Below are 21,062 nucleotides of genomic sequence, written 5' to 3'. Positions count from 1 at the left end.
CACCAGGGAGAAAGTGCAGGTTTCTGGGCTTTTTATTTATTTATTTAGAGACAGGGTCTTGCTCTGTTACCCAGGGTAGGGTGCAGTGGTACAATCTTGGCTCACTGCAGCCTTGAACACCTGGGCTCAAGCAATCCTCCCACCTCAGTCTCTTGAGTAGCTGGGACTACAGGTGCATGCTGCTACACCTGTCTAATTTTTATATTTTTGTAGAGATGGGGTTTCGCTACATTGCCCAGCCTGGTCTCCAACTCCTGTGTGCAAGTGATCTGTATGCCTCGGCCTTCCAAAGTGCTGGGATTACAGGCATGTGCCACCATGCCTGGCCTCTGCTGGGTTTCTTGAAGGAGAAGACCAGAAGTAGCATCAATTCTGCTGCATTTTATTGGCCAAGGAGAGTCACAGTGCCAGTCCTGAGTCAAGAGGAAAGGTAATGAACTTAATGGGTTAAGTGGCACACACTTATAGGCAAGGAGGGGATTGACAGCAACCCTTTTTGGAAAGTATTTCCCACAGATACAAATAAATAAACCATAACTAAAATTTAGTGAGCACTTCTGTGTCAGACAGCAGGTCAAGTACCTGACATGTATTATCTCATGCAATCCTCATACATGAAGTTCCCAAATCCGGTGAAGTAGGAATCATTCTTATCCCCATCTTATAGGCAAGCAAGTGGAAGCTGGCAGCGATTACATAAATAACCCCAGGTCAAATGCCTAATCAATGATGATGCCAGGATGCAAGCCCCTTGGAGTTTGATTTGTTGTACTTGAGAGGGAGCTGAGTGCACTGGTTAAGAACCCAGTCCTGTAGGTCATCATACTGTAGTAAATGCTATGGTTTTTAGCACAGAGAAGAAAGATCTCTTTTTTTTGTTGTTTGTTTGAGACGGAGTCTTGCTCTGTCACCCAGGCTGGAGTGCTGGAGTGCAGTGGCACGATCTCGGCTCACTGCAAGCTCCGCCTCCTGGGTTCACGCCATTCTCCTGCCTCATCCTCCCAAGTAGCTGGGAGTACAGGCGCCTGCCACTACACTTGGCTAATGTTTTGTATTTTTTAGTAGAGACGGGGTTTCACTGTGTTAGCCAGGATGGTCTCGATCTCCTGACGTCGTGATCTGCCCACCTTGGCCTCCCAGAGTGCTGTGATTACAGGTGTCAGCCACCATGCCCGGCCAAAGAAAGATCTCTTCTATCTAGGGGTTCAGAAAAGTCTTCAGGAAGGTGCCATTTGAGTTGCATGTTGATGCTTAGGGACGATTTAGACCTGAACAAATTTGGGAATCAAGGATTTCTTGTAGGCAGAAAACATCATGAATATATATTTGAGGAGAGGAAGCAGAGGCATGCACTGAGACTAGCAATCAGTCAGCTTGGGTGGCCTCTAGAATTCAAGGAAGGAGACAGCAAGAGCTGTTGGAGACAGGAAGTTTGGGGTCAGATTATGAAAATAGTTGAATAGCAGGTTGAGATATTTGGGCCTTTATTTAGTGGAAACTAGGGAGACATTTAGTGTTTTGGAACAAGAGCTTTATTTTTAAAGGTTAAAATCACTGGCCAGGCACAGTGGCTCACACTTGTAATCCTAGCACTTTGGGAGGTTGAGGCAGGCAGATCACAAGGTCAGGAGTTCCAGACCTGCTTGGCCAACATAGTGAAACCCCATCGCTACTAAAAATACAAAAATTAGCTGGGCATCGTGGCGCATGACTGTAGTCCCAGCTGCTCAGGAGGCTGAGGCAGGAGAATCGTTTGAAACCGGAAGGCAGAACTTGCAGTGAGCCAAGATCGTGGTACTGCACTCCAGCCTGGGCAACAGAGCGAGACTCCGTCTCAAAAAAAAAAAAAAAAAAAAAAATCACACGGTAGACTCGATACACCGAAATGGAGATACTGAAGGCAGGATGAACAAAGCGAATGCTTTTTCAGTGTCAGTTGAGAGGGGAACTTTATACTGACCATCCGTTGGAGTGGTGAAGAGGTATGGAATAGTAGAGATATTGAAGTTTGGTACTTGAGGAAGGAGTCAAAAATAGATCTAGAATATCCAGCCTGAGTAACCAAAAAAATAGAGATGGGGCAGACTTGGAGAACATATAATTACTTAAATTTTGGGGCTACTGAATTGACTTCAAACAGTGCTGTTGACCTTGTGAGGGGCCAAGGTGGACTTCTGGGAGTTGATCCAAAGGTGACAGCCATTTATAATGAGGAAACATGACACTTTTCCTTTTAATTAATTTTGCAAGATATTGCAGACCAGTGACCTGGTTTTCTCCTTTTCTCTTCATTACTCTCAATTATTCCCAAAATTAGTCAGACGCAGTGGCCCACACCTGTAGTCTCAGCTACTCAGGAGATTGCGGTGAGAGGATTACTTGAGCCCAAAATTTCTGGGCTGTAGTGCGCTATGCCCATGGGTGTCCATGCTAAGTTCAGTGTAAGTTTGATGACTCACGGGAGCTGGAGATTGCCAGGTCGCCTAAGGAGGGGTGAACTGGCCCAGGTCAGTAATGGAGCAGGTCAAAACTCCCATGCCTGTAAATAGCCACTGCACTCCAGCCTGGGCAACATAATGAGACTCCATGTCTTAAAACAAACAAGCAAACAAACCTCAAAGTAACCCAAACCCAGTGACGTTTCTGGCCTGCTCCATTGGCTTTTACCATCCCCCACCCACATCCCTCTCCCTGCTACCCTCACGTTAACATCCTAAGAGGTACTGCCTTGTATCAAGGCAATTGGTGCTCAATGGGTTACTATGCCTTGATCATCTGCTTTACATATAAGGAAAATGAGATAGAGAAAAGTTAAATGACCAGTACAACATAGAGCCAGGATATGTGTGTTGACCTGAGTCAGAGCAGGAGGGAGGGCATTTATGACCTTTATTCATAGGGTGTGGGGTGGTGCAAGGCCAAGTCATGGTCGGATGAAACAGATACATAGGGGAGAGATGAGTATTGCTTTGTGACCCGGCAGCATCAGGACTAATCCTGGGATAGACAGAGCTGTGAACCAACGACTCAGTTTCCTTTGCAGAGGCTGGAAAATGCAAGATATTTACTCGACAAGAGCCCTAATAGGTTCAGGATAGAAGATTCTATAATGGTGCTGTGATTAAGGACTTTCATTCTGATTAGAATTACACCCTAGCAAATGAGTGGGAACTACTGGAACTGAAGTAGCTGCTCAACAGAACGAATGCAGTCATTTCTGAAGTGGCTTGTTAACTTATTACTTGCTGTCTTGTTTTTCATTTGCTCCCAATCTGGGCATGTGGAATCTGGGGTCTTGGGAATGGCAGTTGGGATTTGCATATTTAATGTGGAGCATTTCCTACCACTCTGCCTCATTACTGACACTCACCCTCCTCGTTCATCAAGATTGGTAGCCCCTTGAGGAGGAGAAGAGGAGTGGGAGATTGTATAAGTTGTCTCTAACAGGTCCCATGCTGAAGGGAAAGGGCCCACATAGGAGCAGGTTTCCAAGAGCTTCTACAATTTTAGGGCCTCCTAGGTCAAGCTATTGTTACCTGCGTGCATACGCTAAAACAATACTACTGTTAATATCTGTAATAGTAACGGTGACAATAATAACTATCATTTATTTCACAGTTTCAACTGATCTTACAGTGGGCTGGGTGGGTTGCATATTATTTTCAGTCCTCTTAACAGCTCGCTTTACAGATGGGAAAATAGATTTCTCAGTTCCACAGCTTTAAATCCTGTTTCAGACACCAAAGTTTGTGCTTTGTCTTCTGTGAAGGGAACTGAAATTGCTATTTTCTTTTCTAAGACAGGGTCTCACTCTGTAACACAGGCTGGGGTGCAGTGGCATGATCAGGGCTCACTGTAGCCTTGACCTCCTGGGGCTCAAGCAATCCTCCCACCTCAGCCTCCCAAGTAGCTGGGACTACAGGTGTGCACCATCATGCCTGGCTAATTAAAAAAAAATTTTTTTTTGTAGAGATGTAGTTTTGACATGTTGCCCAGACTGGTCTCAAGCTCCTGGGCTCAAGTGATGTGCCTGCCTTGACCTTCCAAAATGCTGGGGAAATTGCCATTTTCTATCTAACATAGTGGGGAGTAAGAATGTTAGGATAAGCCTTTGGATCTGGTTTTCAGTTGTTTCCACACCATCTTTTGGTTATTGCAGTGAGTATGGGGAACATATATATATATGTTGTTGCCAACATTGTAATTCTTCATTCTTCCCCATCATCATGGTAGTCAGGTTAGGACACTTGTGGAAATAATTCAGACTTGAATATCAGGAAGAGCTGGGCCAAACACAAAATTGGCCACAAACACAGAGCTCTTGGATTTATTTTATTTATATATTTTTAAAAATGCTTGTTTGTTTACTTTCAATAGCTTTAAGGGTATGAGTGGTTTTTGGTTACATGGATATATTCTATAGTGGTGAAGCCTGGACTTTTAGTGTGCCCATCACCTGAGTAGTGCACATTGTACCCAATAGGTAATTTTTCATCCTTCTCTCCCCTGTCACTGTCCCTGCTTCTGAATCTACAAGGTTCATTATTCCACTCTTTATGGCCCTGTGTACCCATAACGTAGCTCTTGCTTACAAGTGAGAACATGCAGTATTTGGTTTATGTGGATTTATTTTGGGTCACCTTCCCCTCCACAGCTAGGCTGGCCTCTGTCGATAGGAGGTGAACATTTTGAAGCTACATGTGATAGATAATAGGTAATATTAAGGTAATAGGTAATATTGATTAGAGGGGAAACCTATTGCATGTGTAGGAAATACAGCTGGCTAAGTAGGCAGCTTAGTGTAATGAAAGCAACACAGACTCTGCAATCCAACAGACACTGGTTTGAATTTCGTCTCCAAAGCTAACCTTGCAACTTTGAGGAATTCTCTTGATCATTCTGAGGCTCAGTTTCCTTGGCTGTAAAATGCACCTACCTCATAGGCTTGGTTGAGGAAGCTATTGCTACTATCAGTAGACGCCAAGGCTTCCTACTCCTTGGGTGCTATAATAACTGTTTTAAGTACATTCTCTGTGTGTGTTTATGCTTTTGTTGATGCTTGGAGGCTCCCAGACCTTTGTTTAGGAAGTAGGGACATCAGTTTTTGCTACTATATTTTTCTTTACTTTTTCCCCCCCCATTTTGGTGGTCATTGAGGTTTTTTTGAACACCCCAGCCTGCTCCTGCTCTCCTTAGAGACAGGTCGATATGGCATTATGGAATTCTAAGGAGTAAGCAGGATACTCCTGGAAGCTGTTGTGGAGTAAAAGGAAAAATCCAAGAAGACGGCAAGACACAGGGGCTGTGCTCAGGACTGTTCATACAGCCCTTCTATCTGGGACAACCTTCTGTGGAGCCCTCAACACTTAAAGACCCAGCCTTACTGGTCTTAGGGTACTGAATTTAACATAAGATATTAATTATTTACTAATTCCTTTAACCCCCCTTTTTCATTATCAATCTCTTTATATTTTTAGCTAGATAATATCATCTATATTTAATCACACCAATAATATAACACATAATTATATAATTCAAGAAAATGGATACAGTGTTGCAAAAATTTAAGATCTTTGCATTGCATGGAAAAAGGGTGTAAAAAGGTAAAGCAATACTTAGAACTAGAATCTGGTAGGTCAGGGATGCATTTGTAATCTCAAAGAATGCATTTCTAGCTTGTCTTTGGACCTTATCAAATGTTACCTCATATTATAGACATTTTCTAACATCTATTAGATTCTTATATACTGTTTCTTATATTACAAAGTCATTGTCAATTCCACAGTACCTAGTTCAGAGCTGGTACATAGAGGTGCTTAGTTTTTGTTGGTGGTGGTGCTTTTGATTCAGGAAGAAAATTAGAAAGAGGGACTTGGCCATTTCAATGAACCCGTACAGTATTATATGAGGTGTTGTTCGTATCTGTTCAGTTAAACAAATACTTGAGTGTTTGTTTTGTGCAATACTGACTGAGTATACAAAGAAAAATGGACATAGGCCGGGCGCGGTGGCTCAAGCCTGTAATCCCAGTACTTTGGGAGGCCGAGACGGGCAGATCACGAGGTCAGGAGATCGAGGCCATCCTGGCTAACACGATGAAACCCTGTCTCTACTAAAAAATACAAAAAACTAGCCGGGCGAGGTGGCGGACGCCTGTAGTCCCAGCTACTCGGGAGGCTGAGGCAGGGGAATGGCGTAAACCCGGGAGGTGGAGCTTGCAGTGAGCTGAGATCTGGCCACTGCACTCCAGCCTGGGCGACAGAGTGAGACTCCGTCTCAAAAACAACAACAACAACAACAAAAAAGAACATAGTTCCTCCCTTGAGCTTACCATAGTTTGGGGTGCAAAAATCACACAATCAGAAAATTTCATGATCACATACAGGATATTATGTAAAAAAAAAAAAAAAAAGGGGGGGGGAAAGAGGAGGTTTATATTATCCAGGGTTTTGAAGAATGCTTCTGGGCATGGCACCTGCATTAAGAACCTGAATGAATGAACAAGAGTCATCCAAGGGAAAAAAAAGAGGGTTCATTCCAGGCAAAGAAGTCAGTGTAAGTAAGCAAAGTGAGAAGATATGAAACAAAAAGCAAGTGGGGGCCGGGTGCGGTGGCTCACGCCTGTAATCCCAGCACTTTGGAAGGCTGAGGCGGGCCGATCACCCGAGGTCAGGAGTTCAAGACCAGCTTGACCAACATGGAGAAACCCCGTTTCTACTAAAAATACAAAATTAGCTGGGCGTGATGGCATGTGCCTGTAATCCCAGATACTCGGGAGGCTGAGGCAGGAGAATTGCTTCAACCCAGGAGGTGGAGGTTGAGATGAGCCAATATCATGGCATTGCACTCCAGCCTGGGCAACAAGAGCGAAACTCCGTCTCAAAAAAAAAAAAAAAAGGGGAAGTGGGAAATTTAGTGTTTTACCAGAGCATGGGCCCAAATGAGCCTTCCACCTCAGCCTCCTGAGTAGCTGGACAATTCCCAATTCCCACACCTGGTAGCATGTGCCACCACACCTGGTTAATTTTTGTATTTTTAGTAGAGACGGGGTTTCACCATGTTACCCAGGCTGATCTCAAACTCCTGAGCTCAAGCGATCCACCTACTTTGGCTTCCCAAAGTGCTGGGATTACAGGCATGAGCCACTGGGCCCAGTCATGGTCCATGATTTCATAAAAAGAAGTTGCCGGAGCACAAGTTCAGACTCAAGTAAAGTGGCTCTGAGTCTGCATCCTAACACTCCTCCATGCTGCTTCTCTTGGTCTTGAAACCAAGAAGTTGTTTATATTTTTGTCAAAGGAATCTTTTCCTTAGCGAATTCCTATAATTAAAAAATAATTCTATTTGTTATAGAAAATGTAGCCAGCACTGATAAGCAAAAGGAAAAACTCCATTTCCAACATCCTTTAGGAAACTATTTAAAACAGTTTGGGGTTTCTTTCTATTGTTCTCTCCCTCCCTCCCTATCTCTCACTTTACTTTCCCTTTATTTTGTCTGTGTGTGTGTGTGTGTGTGTGTGTGTGTGTGTGTGTAGTATAGAGTGATGCTTTGGGCCATCGCTCTAAGTCATTATATATTTTGTGGTCTTTTTTTTTTTTTTTTTTTGAGACAGGGTCTAGAGTGCAGTGGTGTAATCATGGCTCGTTGCAGCCTCTACCTACTGGGCTCAAGTGAACCTTCCATCTCAGCCTCCCTAGTAGCTGGGACTGTAGGAGCACGCCACCACGCCCGGCTAATTTTTGTATTTTGTAGAGATGGAGTTTCACCATGTTGCCCAGGGTGGTCTGGAACTCCTGGCCTCAAACGATCCACCTGCCTTGGTCTCCCAAAGTGTTGGGATTACAGGGGTGAGCCACCACACCAGGCAGGCTTATTTTTAATAATTGCATAACACTCCTTTTTGGTTCAATTTAAAAAAATATTAACTTTTTTTTTGTCTTTTAAATTCTTCATTTGTGAAAACTTAGTTTTTTGAACATATAAAAATTGGGGAAAAAGCTGGGCGTCGTGGCTCATGCCTGTAATCTCAGCACTTTGGGAGGCTGAGGCGGGCAGATCATGGGGTCAGGAGATCGAGACCATCCTGCCAAACATGGTGAAACCCCGTCTCTGTGTGCCTGTAGTCCCAACTACTCTGGAGGCTGAGGCAGGAGAATTGCTTGAACCCATGAGGCAGAGGTTGCAGTGAGCAGAGATAGTGCCACTGCACTCTAGCCTGGGCAACAGAGCGAGACTCCATCTCAAAAAAAAAAAATTGGGGAACAACACACACTAGGGCCTGTCAGGGGGTATGGTGGGCGGAGGGAGAGTATTAGGAAAAGTTGCTAATGCATGCTGGGCTTAATACCTAGGTGATGGGCTGATAGGTGCAGCAAACCACTGTTGCATACAATTACCTATGTAACAAACCTGCACATCCTGCATGTACACGTACCCCAGAACTAAAAATAAAAATTAAAATAAAAAAGAATTAAAAAAACTGTATATATTAGCACACTTCCAGTCACCCCAGCAACAGCCACCTTCTCCCCACTCCCCACCGCCTCTGTCTTTCCAACGAAAACTAGGCCCCTACTCGCCCACTGCCCGGAATCTGCAAGCTGTGCACCCACGAGTTTCAGCGCCTATTTGGACTTTCACAGTCAGTGATGGCAGTGGTGAAGGCATTAACATCGAAAGCTACCAGGCCTTGGTATTCTCATCTGGCGTATGCAAGATACTGGCAACATTATCATCAAACAATGGCTTGATGGCAAAACCATCAGAATGCCTACAGGAAGGCCGTGGAATCCTGTTTCAGTCTTCTGTGGTGCTTCCCTTTTTTTTTTTTTCTCAGATGGAGTCTCGCTCTTGTTGCCCAGGCTGGAGTACAGGGGCACAACCTTGGCTCACTGTAACCTCCACCTCACTGTTTCAAGCGATTCTCCTGCTTCAGCCTCCTAAGTAGCTGGGATTACAAGTGCCTGCCACCACACCTGGCTGATTTTTTGTATTTTTAGTAGAGACGGGGTTTCACCATATTGGCCAGGCTAGTCTTGAACTCCTGATGCGATCCACCTGCCTTGGCCTCCCAAAGTGCTGGGATTACAGGCGTGAGCCACCGCGCCCAGCTGGCACTTCCTTTCTGCACTTCTTTTCCAAAGCTCTAAAGACAACCAGGCTGGATATCCTCAGTCCTTCTATGACCATCATGTGACCTGGCGGGACTCCACCTGCAGTTCTTCACATTTCAGAGGGTCTGGGCAGCATCCACATGACAGCAACGGGATCCAGGCATCCATGAGAGAAGACCACGCTTTGTTTAAAGAGGAGGGGTAGATGCAGAGGTAGAATGTGACCTGAGCAATATGGAAATCACCGAGGATCTTCGCCAGTACTTTGCACAAACCGAGAGGCACAGAGAATGAGGGCAGCGGCAGCAGCTGGATGCAGAGTGCCTGGACAGCTACGTGAACCCCGACCACCCTGTGCTACAACACCCACCGGTCGGTGGAGCCCCTGACTGAGCGGCCCGGCGAGCAGTGCCAGGCTGAGATGAGGTGCTTGTATGGGAACAGCGCTGCCAAGCTCCAGGCCATGGAGGCTTCGGTGCAGCTGAGCTTTGACAAGCACTGTGACCCAAAGCAGCCCAAGTTCTGGCCAGTCTTCCCTCTGAAGTTCTGAGCTCGGGGCACAGGACCCCAGCCTCTCCCTCTTCCTTTTGGGTGCACTCTCTTCATCTCTCCTTCTGTACATTTCTCAGGGAAAGGGGGTTTTGTAGTGAGGTACAGGCAGGTTCACCACAGTCCCAGTGGGCCTGTCACAGGGTGGACGTACTATGCCAGCCACTTGGGGGTTGGCAGGACATGTTCTGTTGCCAATATGATATATTTTCTCCTGACATAAAATGATAATTTTGTATATATTAACTAGTTTTTGCTGTTGTCAATCAAATCATTAACTGCCTAGAAACAAACAAAAGAAAGTATATATTTAAGATACACAACGTGATGTTTTGAAAGACATTGTGAGATGATCATCACATTCCAGTAATGAACATATCAATCACTTCTACACAGTCACCATTTCTGTACCCTTTGACCAACATCACCTCATTCCTGTATCCTCCCAGCCTCTGGCAATCACCATCCTACTCTGTGCTTCTCTGAGTCTGGCTATTTTAGATTCTGTGTAGAAGTGAGATCATGCAGTATTTCTATTTCTGATAACATTCCTTTTTAAATGGCAGGACTTTGTGACTAGATCAATGTGGGTGGGTAAGGGAGAAGAAAAGTGATTTATTTAGTATGTTTTCAGATTTATGGCTATGTGTATGGTGATTCAATAAAGAACTTAGAACTTGGGAGATGCATAGGTTTGTAGAGGGCAGAACATGGTTTACACATGCTGAGTTTTTGGGTCATTTAAATGGGAATGCCCTCAAGTAGCTGAAGGTATGAATCTGAAGACCGAAGAAAGTTTGTGTAAAGAAGTGCTTATTTTGGCCAGGCATGGTGGCTCACGTGTGTGATCCCACCACTTTGGGAGGCTGAGGCGGGCAGATCACGAGGTCAGGCGATTGAGACCATCGTGGCTAACACGGTGAAATCCCGTCTCTACTAAAAACACAAAAAATTAGCCAGGCGTGGTGGCGGGCGCCTGTAGTCCCAGCTTCTCAGGAGGCTGAGGCAGGAGAATGGCGTGTGCCCGGGATGGGGAGCTTGCAGTGAGCCGAGATTGCGCCACTGCACTCCAGCCTGGGCAACAGAGCGAGACTCTGTCTCAGAAAGAAAGAAAAAAAAAAAAGGTCTTATTTTACACTTGGTGAACTTAAGACTCAGAAGATAAGACACTTTCCCAGGGTTCAAAGACTTTATATGTCTGGCTAATGCTGTGTTCTTCATGCATGATACCTACCATGTCATGGGTCAAGAAACTGATAAATTTAGTTTCTTGTGAGGTAAAACAGCCTTTTTTGATCATACTCAATGTTCAGCTCACTTCTCATTCTGATTACTGTCACCTTACACTTTATTATTTATTCATTTTTTAGAGACAGGATCTTGCTCTGTTGCCCAGGCTGGAGCGCAGTGGCACGATCATAGCTCACTACAACATTGACCTCCTGGGCTCAAGTGATCTGCCTCAGCCTCCTGAGTATCTAGGACTACAGGTACACACTACCATCTTTTACTTTTATTTCTTTTGTCTCTCAGTGTTTCATTTTTGAAGTTTCTATTGCTATCTTTTTAATTCACTGATCTTTTCTTTGCAATGTCTAATCTGCCATTACTCCCATCCAATATATTTTCCATGTGATACATTGCATTTTTTCATCTCTAGAAGTTAGATTTGAGTCTTTTTATCTTTTATTCTTGTACTTCAAATTTTAAACACGTGAAATGAAGATATAATAATCATTTTAATGTTTTTGCCTGTAAAATTCTAACATCTGTCTCAATTCTGGGTCAGTTTTGGTTGATTACTTTTTCTCATTATGTTTGTATTTTTAAAAAACTTCTTCGTGTTTCTGTTAGTTTCTGATTGAATGCCAGATATTGTGAATTTTACCTTATTGTGTATCTTAGTTCATTTAGGCTTCCATAACAAAATACCTTAGATTGAGTAATTTACAAACAACAGAAATTTGTTGCTCACAATTCTGAAGGCTGGGAAGTCCAAGATTAACGTGCTAGCAGATTAGAGTTTGGTGAGGGCTTGCTCTCTGCTTCAAAGATAGTGCCTCATTGCTGTGTTCTCACGTGGTGAAAGGGTTAAGGGGGTCCCCTCAAGCCTCTTTTAAAGGGTACTATTCCTAAATCACCTCCTAAAGGCCTCACTTCGGAGTCTTGCTCCCTCACCCAGTCTGGGGTGCAACGGTGCGATCTCAGCTCACTGCAACCTCTGCCTCTTGGGTTCAAGCGATTCTCCACTGGCCCAGGCCGGAGCCGGCTCCTCTTGCTTGTAGGGAGGTATGGAGGGAGAGGCCCGGCAGGAACCAGAGAAGCACGGCGCTCACGGTCGCGGGACTGGCGGGCCCCGCACACCGAGCGGCCGGTGGGCGCCGCCGGCCCAGGGCAGTGAGGAACTTAGCACCCGGGCCAGCAGCTGCAGAGGTTGCCCCAGGTCCCCTAGCAGTGCTGGCTGAGCTGCCTCCCCGCGGGGCAGGGCTCCGGACCTGCAGCCCGCCATGCCGAACGTCCCGCCCCGCGGTGGGCTCCCGCGCGACCCGAGTCTCCCTGACGCGCGCCACTCCCTGCTCCGTGGTGCACGGTCTCCATTAGCCGTCCCCATCAGCCCCCCAGGACCCGAGCAGTGGGTGTGCACGGTGCAGGACTAGCAGGCAGCTCTGCCTGCAGCCCTGGTGAGGAAACCACTAGGTGAAGTCAGCTGGGTTCCTGATTCTAGAAGGACTTGGAGAACCTTTATATCTAGCTGAGGGATCGTAAACGCACCAATCAGCACCCTGTGTCTACCTCAAGGTTTGTAAATACACCAATCAGTGCTCTGTGACTAGCTAATCTAGTGAGGACTTGGAGAACTTTTATGTCAAGCTGGAGGATTGTAAATGCACCAATCAGTACTCTGTTTCTAGCTCAGGGATTGTAAGTGCACCAATCAGCATGCTGTCAAAGCGGTCCAATCAGCTCTCTGTAAAGTGGACCAATCAGCTCTCTGTAAAATGGACCAATCAGCTCTCTGTAAAATGGACCAATCTGCAGGATGTGGGTGGGGCCAGATAAGGGGATAAAAGCAGGCTGCCCGAGCTAGTTAAGAGCAAACTGCTAGGATTTGCTTTTTAGAGTGGTGGAAGGTTTGTTGTTTTTGTTACTTGCGGTTACTCTTTAGCTCAACTCTTCAGTGCAGGCTACTTTTAAGAACTGTCACACAACAAAGGTCTCCGCTTCTTTTCTGTAAACCAGTGAGGTGATGAACCCACCGGGAAGGACGACCAACTCCAGATGTGCAGCTCCAGATGTGCCGTATTTAAGAGCTAGTAACGCTCACAGTGATAGGCCTGTAAGCTTCTCTTCTGTTACCAAGATCAGGAATCAACCGGAAGGAAGATCCAGACATACGTGAAGGTATGAATGAACAAACTGGGATCCAGCATCTTTAAGACCTGTAACACTCACTGCAAGGGTTTTGCGGCTTCCTTCTTTAAGTTAGTGAGAGAACCCGCCAATTCTGGACACAGCAGGACAGGCGTGGAATAGACATTCCCATTTTAAAAGGAGAAATAAACGAAGAAAGGAGTAACTGGTTCCAAGTAAGTCCAAAGCCTGAAAGGGCAAATCTTAAGGCTTGAAGATAATGTTTACACTGGTTAGGGTTGGGGCCCTGAGGCAGCCTCATGAGTTTGCTGGGCGTAAACCTTGCTGCAGTTCTCAGGTTGGGTGGTTATGCCCGCCGGTCTCCCAGACTCGAGTTGCACATGGGTGGCTGTTAATTTCTGATTGGTCTCTGTCGTAGTCCCTCCCCTGTGACAGTTCACTGCTGGGGCCCTGAGGCCATTCAGAACGTCCTTTGAAATGTAGGTGGAGGTAGCCATATCGCCATAGCTCTTGGACTCTCTGCCACTGCAGAATTAGCGTCGTGTGGGTGTTGCTAAGGTTTAACACCGGCACCCTTAAAAGGGAAAGTCATTGCAGCCTGCGTTGCACCTGAAGTCACTGGAGCTGCCTGTGGGATGACTGAAGATCTCTGTGCCAGAATACCGGGAACAGAAACTTGCAGGTGGCGCAGTGAAGTGAGTGCCAAGGACTCTTACGATGCCTGAGGACTCTTATTTGACATAGTTCTGTCCGTTAGGTCGTGGCATTCTGGTCCTGTGATGGCAGTGGCAGCCCCCATGATCTCTAAAACACTTCGGAGGGTTAGTCTTCCATTGTCTTAACTGAGAGCATCTGGCTCACTTCTATCCATACTAATCACCTTATTAGGAAAAAAATACACTTGAATACACTTTAAAAGAAACACCTGTAAAGGATCAAGCTACTTAGAGGTAACCTAAATGTGTCCCGGAACAAACCTTGAAAATATTTACAGAGGTACAGAAATATCCAGCACTCAGTGCTATAGTCTGAATGTTTGTGTTCCTCCGAAATTCAAATACACTTAAACACTTTTTTTTTTCTCTTTGCGGCAGAGTCTCAATCTTTGGCCCAGGCTGGAGTGCAGTGGCACGAACGCGGGTCACTGCAACCTCCACCTCCCAGATTCAAGTGATTCCCTGCCTCAGCGTCCTGAGCAGCTGGGATTACAGTCTCCGCCGCCACGCCCAACTAATTTTTGCATTTCTAATAGAGACAGGCTTTCACCAGGTTGGTCTCGCATTCTTGGCCTCCCAAAGTGCTGGGATTATAGGCATAAGCCACCGTGCCTGGCTTTTTTATTCTTTACATGAGGATTTTCCGTATCTGTAAGTTCTGTTTTTGATTATTAGTTTAATCTTTGTGTCTCTCTTTGCAGTTTATTATAAGCAGTTCAGAGAAACCATTCTGCACTCTCAATAGTGTTTAGAGATTTCTTTTGCCAAATATTTTGTTGCTCAAAAGTTCGTTTTCCACAAAACATTAGGACACAAACAAGCCAAGTTAATTGCAACTTAACTAACAATCACCTTTCCTCCAGTTTCTTGTAACATGTTCCTAGTTTCCATGAAAGACCTCATCGGAAAGGCCTCTGTATTTCTACCAACATTCTGATAATGACCACTTAGGTAATCTCTAAGAAGACTGAGGCTTTCTCTACAGCTCTCTTCTGAGCCCTTACCAAATTGCTCTTAAGACTCCTTTCATGGCGGTGTGCCTCAGAACTTCCCCAGCCTCTATCACATTACTCAGTTTCAAAGCTGCTTCCACATTTTAAGATGTTTGTTACAGCAGCACTCCACTTCTCGGTACCAATTTCAGTGACAGCCTGATCAGATAACTATAACAAAGTACCTTAGACTGGCTAATTTATAAACAACAGAAACAAACTACTTACAGTTTTGGAGGCTGGGAAGTCCAAGATTAAGGTGCTAGCAGATTCAGTGTTTGGTGAGGGCTTGTTCTCCCCTTCAAAAATAGTAGCTTGCTGCCGTGTCCTCACACGGCAGAAGGGGTAAGGGGGCTCCCTGGAGCCTCTTTTACAAGGGTAATATTCCTAAATCACCTCCTAAAGGTCTCACTTTTTTTTTTTTTTTTTGAGACGAGTCTGGCTTTGTCACCCAGGCTGGAGTGCAGTGGCATTATCTGTGCTCACTGCAACCTCTGCCTCCTGGGTTCAAGCCATTCTCCTGCCCCAGCCTCCCTAGTAGCTGAGACTACAGGCGCCTGCCACCACGCCTGGCTAATTTTTGTATTTTTAGTAAAGACGGGATTTTACCATGTTAGCCAGGATGGGCTCAATCTCTTGACCTCTTTTGATCTGCACACCTTGGCCTGCCAAAGAGCTGGGATTACAGGCATGAATCGCCACGCAGGGCCAAAGGCCTCACTTAATACAGTTACACTGGAGATTAAATTCCAACATGAATTTTGGAGGAACACATTCAGACTAACAGCACTGAGTGCTGGATATTTTTGTACCTCTATAAATATTTCTGAGGTTTGTTCTGGGACACATTTAAGTTACTTGGAAGTAGTTTGATCCTTTCAGGTATTTCGTTTAAGAATTATTAGATGGGACTGGAGCAGAGCTCAGTGTAGGGATAATTATTTTCCATGACTGAGGCAAAACCCTACTGTGTACTCTACCCAGTGACTTATATGAGTCCTGTGGTTTTCTAATCTTGCTGGTGGGAATAGGCACTATTTCAAGCCCTGTTTGAACCTTGGGTACTTTAATCTTTTTGGATGGTTCTTTCCCTGGCCTGGGTAGTTTCCTGACATATATGCATGGATCAGTCAGTACTCATTATACACTTGGCGGGGCACCCCGTGTAGATCTCTGGAGTTCTGTCTTTGCACTTCCCTCTCCTCTGTTACTTTGTGCTGTGAACTCTAGCTACTTTCTTATTGGACTTGGCAGTTGGTTTGTCTTCCCAACTCAGGGAGTCTGCAAAGCTCAGCCTGGTTTCCCCTCCATGTGCAGAGATCTGAAAACTCTTAGAGAGTACACTGGGGCAATCGTTTGGCCCATCTTGTTTCCCATCTGTAGGGAGTCACAACCTTTGTTGCTTAAATGTCCAGTATATCTTGAAAATGCTTGTTTCACATATTTGGTCTGTTTTTTTTTTGTTGTTGTTTTTTTGAGTCTGATTTTGAGTGACTTACACAAGGTTCTGCAGCAAGCAAAATGTGGAACTGAGACTTGAACTCAGCCGGCCTTTGGACAGCCATTATTATTATTTTTAAGACAGGGTCTCACTGTTGCCCAGGCTGTGCAGTGGATGATCTCTGCTCACTGTAGCCTCAAACTCCAAGGCTTAAGCAATCATGGCTCGCTGCAGCCTCAAACTCCCAGGCTTAAGCAATCCTCCCACCCCAGCTTTCCGAGTAGCTGGAACTACAGGCATGCATCACCATGCCCAGCTATTTTTTTTTTTTTTTTTTGTATTTTTTTGTAGAGATGGGGTTTTGCCATGTTGACCAGGCTGGTCTCAGACTCCTCTGGGGCTCAAGCAATCTGTCTGTCTTAGCCTCCCGAAGTGCTGGGATTATAGGCATGAGCCATCACACTTGGTCTGTTTTTTGTGTTTTTTAGATGTTTTCGTTCTATCTTATGTGCCCAACGTAATTTTAATTTTGTTTTATGGTTTTTGAGACGGAGTCTCACACTGACTTCCATCTCCTGGGTTCAAGAACTTCTGGCTCAGCCTCCTGAGTAGCTGGGATTACAGGCACGTGCCACTACGCTTGGCTAATTTTTGTATTTTTAGTAGAGACAGGGCTTTGTCATGTTGGCCAGGCTGGTCTCGAACTCCTGATCTCAGGTGATCTGCCCACCTTGGCTTCCCAAAGTGCTGGGATTAGAGGAGTGAGCCACTCCACCCAGCCACGTGCCCAGTTTTAAATAAAAAATATATATAATTAAAAAAGACCTAAAGTTAGCTATCGCCTTATATTCTAGAAGTAACTGCTATTGAATTTTTAAAATGTCTTCAACAAATCTTGTGTGCTGTGTAGTAAAAACGGTTTCTGGGGTCAGACACTTAGGACTAAATATGCCACTTATTTTCCGTGTCATCTTTTATAAGTTATTAAAACTCTTCAGTTTTGAATTTCTCATCTGAAATGTAGAGGTAATGATATTTATCTCATGAGTTTCTGCAAGGACTGAATAAAACTATTTGTAAAACGCCTAGTACAGTGTCAGGTATATCACGAATGCCTGAGAACAGGTAGTTAATGCTTATGGTTATGAGTTAGGGAAAAATAAGGCAGAGAAGCAGATTTGAGCAATCTGTGTGCCCTGGGAAAAATGACAAAAACTGTTATGGTGCCTCCTGCTATGGCAGTTTTGGGCATGAGACCCTTGATGCTTACGTTTGGTGGCAATTCAGAAAGTTTCATGGTTGGGTTGCATGAAAAATGAAGCTGGCGTGGATGGAACACAGGAGTCCATGTTGAAGACGTGGACAAATGGGTATCAATGTAGCATAATCACTATCATAGAGAAGGAAAATCTCAGTGACAGAGCTGGGGTAATGACGGAGGGGTTCACCCATGCAGCCCTAAAAAGAAGACCCATTTGGTTTCACATACAGATAAAAAACTCAGTCAGTCCGAGCTTCAGTGGACTAGTTCTTTAGTTCTAGAATTGCTTGTTCTTTGGGCAGAGAGGAAAGTGGAATGGTTGATTGCAGCGTGAAAGGGCTTAGCTAAAGGCAAATTGAGGCTCTTTTTAATCTCTAAGAGCTCTATGCATAATACGATCTAGCTTTTTTATTCTCCCTTGATGGGTTTTAAAAATATCATCAAATTACATCATTTGCTGTTGCTACTGGTTGAAGCTTTTAGCTCCCTATCTTATTTGGACCAGGCATGGTGTGGAAGGTGACTCAAGGTCAGTAATTTGGTCTCTGCTCCTAAGTTACCACTGTTTCTGTCTTTCTTCCATAGATAAAAGGGGTCCATGAGCACTGTCGTCTGTTGAGTGACTTTCATTTGTAACTTTAAAAGAGGTTGTCTGAAGGCTTACAAAATTTCCCAAGGTGGGAGTTTTAATATTCAGAGATGCAGCCTGCTTTTTTTGGAAGCTGAATTCTTTTGTTGCTGACAAAAATCAGAAAAGCTCTGGAGTTTGGGGGAAAAGATTCTTGTTTTTAAAATTGTTTCTGAAATCACTGTTATTGTTAGAAAAATGTTCACTTTGTGAATAATGGGGACATAATTCCTATCCCCATGCCGGCCCTGCCCCAGGAGCTCAGTGCTGCATGCTGCCTGCTGCATGCGTTATGGGCTCTTTGTTTTGCCTTTTGAGCTGGGGTCAGGCATTCCAAAAATCTGTCAGTTCAACACAGTCGTTTTGTGGTTTATATTGAAAAAAATACTGAGGTGTCACTCAAACCTTCTCTTTCCTAAAGGGCAGAAATTAGACACATGGGGACCCCAGTCTTTAATACTGGCCAAGGCATGCCACCAGGACCAAGATTATGAATTATGGAAAGAGCACCACTGAAGCAAAATAGTGCTTAAACTTGAAAATTTTCTTCTATATCTCCTGTGCATTGCACAGTGCAAGGTTAAGGTTGGCACTATTGGCATTTTGTTCTGGGTAATTCCTTGTGATGGGGGTGCTGTCCTTTGTTGGATGTTTAGCAGCATCCCTGGCTTTCACTTACTGGATGTCAGTAGCACCCCTTCCTACTTCCAGTTCTGACAACCAAAAATGTCTTCAGACACTGCCAAATCTCCCCAGGTAGGAAGAGGGGCAAGAATCACCCCTGATTGAGAACTGTTGGCACAGTAGTTAGAAGGCTGGGCTTGGAATCAGGCAGACCTGGGTAAAATGTGACTATTAGCTGGATGGCTTTGCGATAGTTAATTGACCTTCTAGGTCTCAGTAGCTTCATAGGGATGTAAAATAGGGATGTGATTATCTACTTCTTACCTTGCTCTAAGGTCTAAGAAACGATGCCTGTAATAGCACAATGCCTGCTAAGTCTCTTCCTTTGCTGCCTTGCCTTCCTCCCTGGATTCCTCCTGTCTTACCTCCCCATCAACTTCTGCTGGCCCTGGTCTTGGGTGGCTCATAATATTCTAATTTTCTTTCTGTTTTTATAGTTTTAATTTTTATTCTTAATTTTACTTTTTATATTACACAGAACACTAAAAGTTTAAAGGAAAAAAAGCATAAAATAGCATTTCTTTGTTTTTTAAAATTTCATTTTAGTTTTGGGGGTACATGTGCATATTCGTTACATAAGTACATTGCATACTGGTGGGGACTGGGCTTCTAGTGTACCCATTACACAAGTGGTGAACATTGCACCTGCTAGGTAATTTTTTAACCCTCACCCATCTCCCGCTCCCATCTTTTGGAATCCCCATTGTCTATTATTTCCATATGCCCATGTGTACCCATTAGCTTCCTCTCCATCAGGGAGAACATGTGGTATTTGGTTACTTGTTTCTGAGTTAGTTTACTTAGGATAATGGCCTCTGCCTCCATCTGTATTGCTGCAAAGAATATGATTTCATTCCTTTTTGTGGCTGCAAGAATTCTGATTTTCTTACTGAGATCTGATGTTGTATTTCATGGCTTGGTTCCTGACCTGTGACCCAATGGTGACTCCTTTGTTCTACGTTAGTAGGCTTTGGTGCTGGGAAGGTCTGCATAACATTTATGGGGTCATGCTTTGCTATCTGAAGTACCATCTCAATCTCTTTTAATTCACTGAATTCAAAGGATCAGGCCACACATATGGTAAACATCAGGAAGAATTCCAGGTCACCCAGAGAAAGAAGTTTGGAACATCATGGTGAGAACCTGCTGGAGGGCGGGCACTATTGAGAAGATAAGATTTACTTTTCTTGGGAATGGATTACACATGAGCACACGGCTCCTGCTTAAAGTTTAGATACAGTCCAGTTTGGAAGAACAAGAATTAAAGTTCTCTTAATGTCGCTAAGAGGAAACGTGTTTAGAGTGAATTCTAAAAAGTGGTGATGTGATTTACCACAATAAATCAATATTAGAACCTGGTATACACAAAGAGCAGTGAAATCAGAATTGAAAGATAAATTTGAGGTCATCAGGCTCTATCTCCTCGAAAACATAGTTATCCGACTTCTCTACAGCATTCCTGTTTTGTCTGTCCTTGAATACCTGGGAAGATGGTGCTATCACTGTGTTCTCGGACAGTGTACTCCATATTGAATACTTGCGAGAAAACAATGTAAGTGCAGTATGAGACCAAAATCTACTTCCTAGAAACCACTACACATTGATCCTTGCTATGGTTTCTGTAACTATGTGAATAAGACTAAGTAAGACTCAAGAGACTATCATCTATGGGATATTTCTTTTCAAAGTTACATTTTTCTTTAGTTCTTTTTTGTAATAGCATCCTAAGGATATATATATATATTCCACCTGCCCAGATGTGGACATCATGTTCCAGATGTCAATAGTGCAGACCTCATTTATTAGTCTAGTCTGTTATCCAATTTATTGTTTGAGCAGACATAGTACAGGGTTGGGGCTTAAAATGACCTGTAGCCAACTAAAACTCTTGGGTTCTAATTGCAGTTAATCTGAGTTGATCTTTTACAAGTGAAAATAAAGACATGTTTTGGTGGTGCAACCATTTTTATTTAGGTTTTCTTTAAAGACAGGATCTCTGTTGCCCAGGCTGGAGTGCAGTGGCTCAATCTTGTCTCACTGCAAGCTCTGCCTCCTGCTCAGGCTAGTCTCAAACTCCTAAGCTCGAGTGATCCACCTGCTTCAGTCTCCCAGATTGCTGGGATTTACAGGGGAGTCTATTAGCTTTAATGATTTGTCACTACATGTCAATAGCATTTTCCTGTTTAAAATAAGTTAATATTTACGTATAGTAAAATTTACCTTTTATAGTGTGTTTTTGTGAATGTTGACAAATACATAGTTACGTAGCTACTATTGTAATCAAGATATAAAACAGTTCTATCAC

At 44.2% G+C, this 21,062-nt stretch overlaps 1 pseudogene; it reads left to right on the top strand.

Moving 5' to 3' along the window:
• Window positions 1-8,619: 8,619 nt before the first annotated feature.
• Window positions 8,620-9,664, top strand: LOC104673996 (annotated as a pseudogene).
• Window positions 9,665-21,062: the final 11,398 nt, after the last annotated feature.

This window comes from Rhinopithecus roxellana, chromosome 20 (genome assembly GCF_007565055.1).
Source record: "Rhinopithecus roxellana isolate Shanxi Qingling chromosome 20, ASM756505v1, whole genome shotgun sequence".
Classification (NCBI taxonomy): Eukaryota; Metazoa; Chordata; class Mammalia; order Primates; family Cercopithecidae; genus Rhinopithecus; species Rhinopithecus roxellana.
This window is presented reverse-complemented; position numbering and strand designations above follow the sequence as displayed.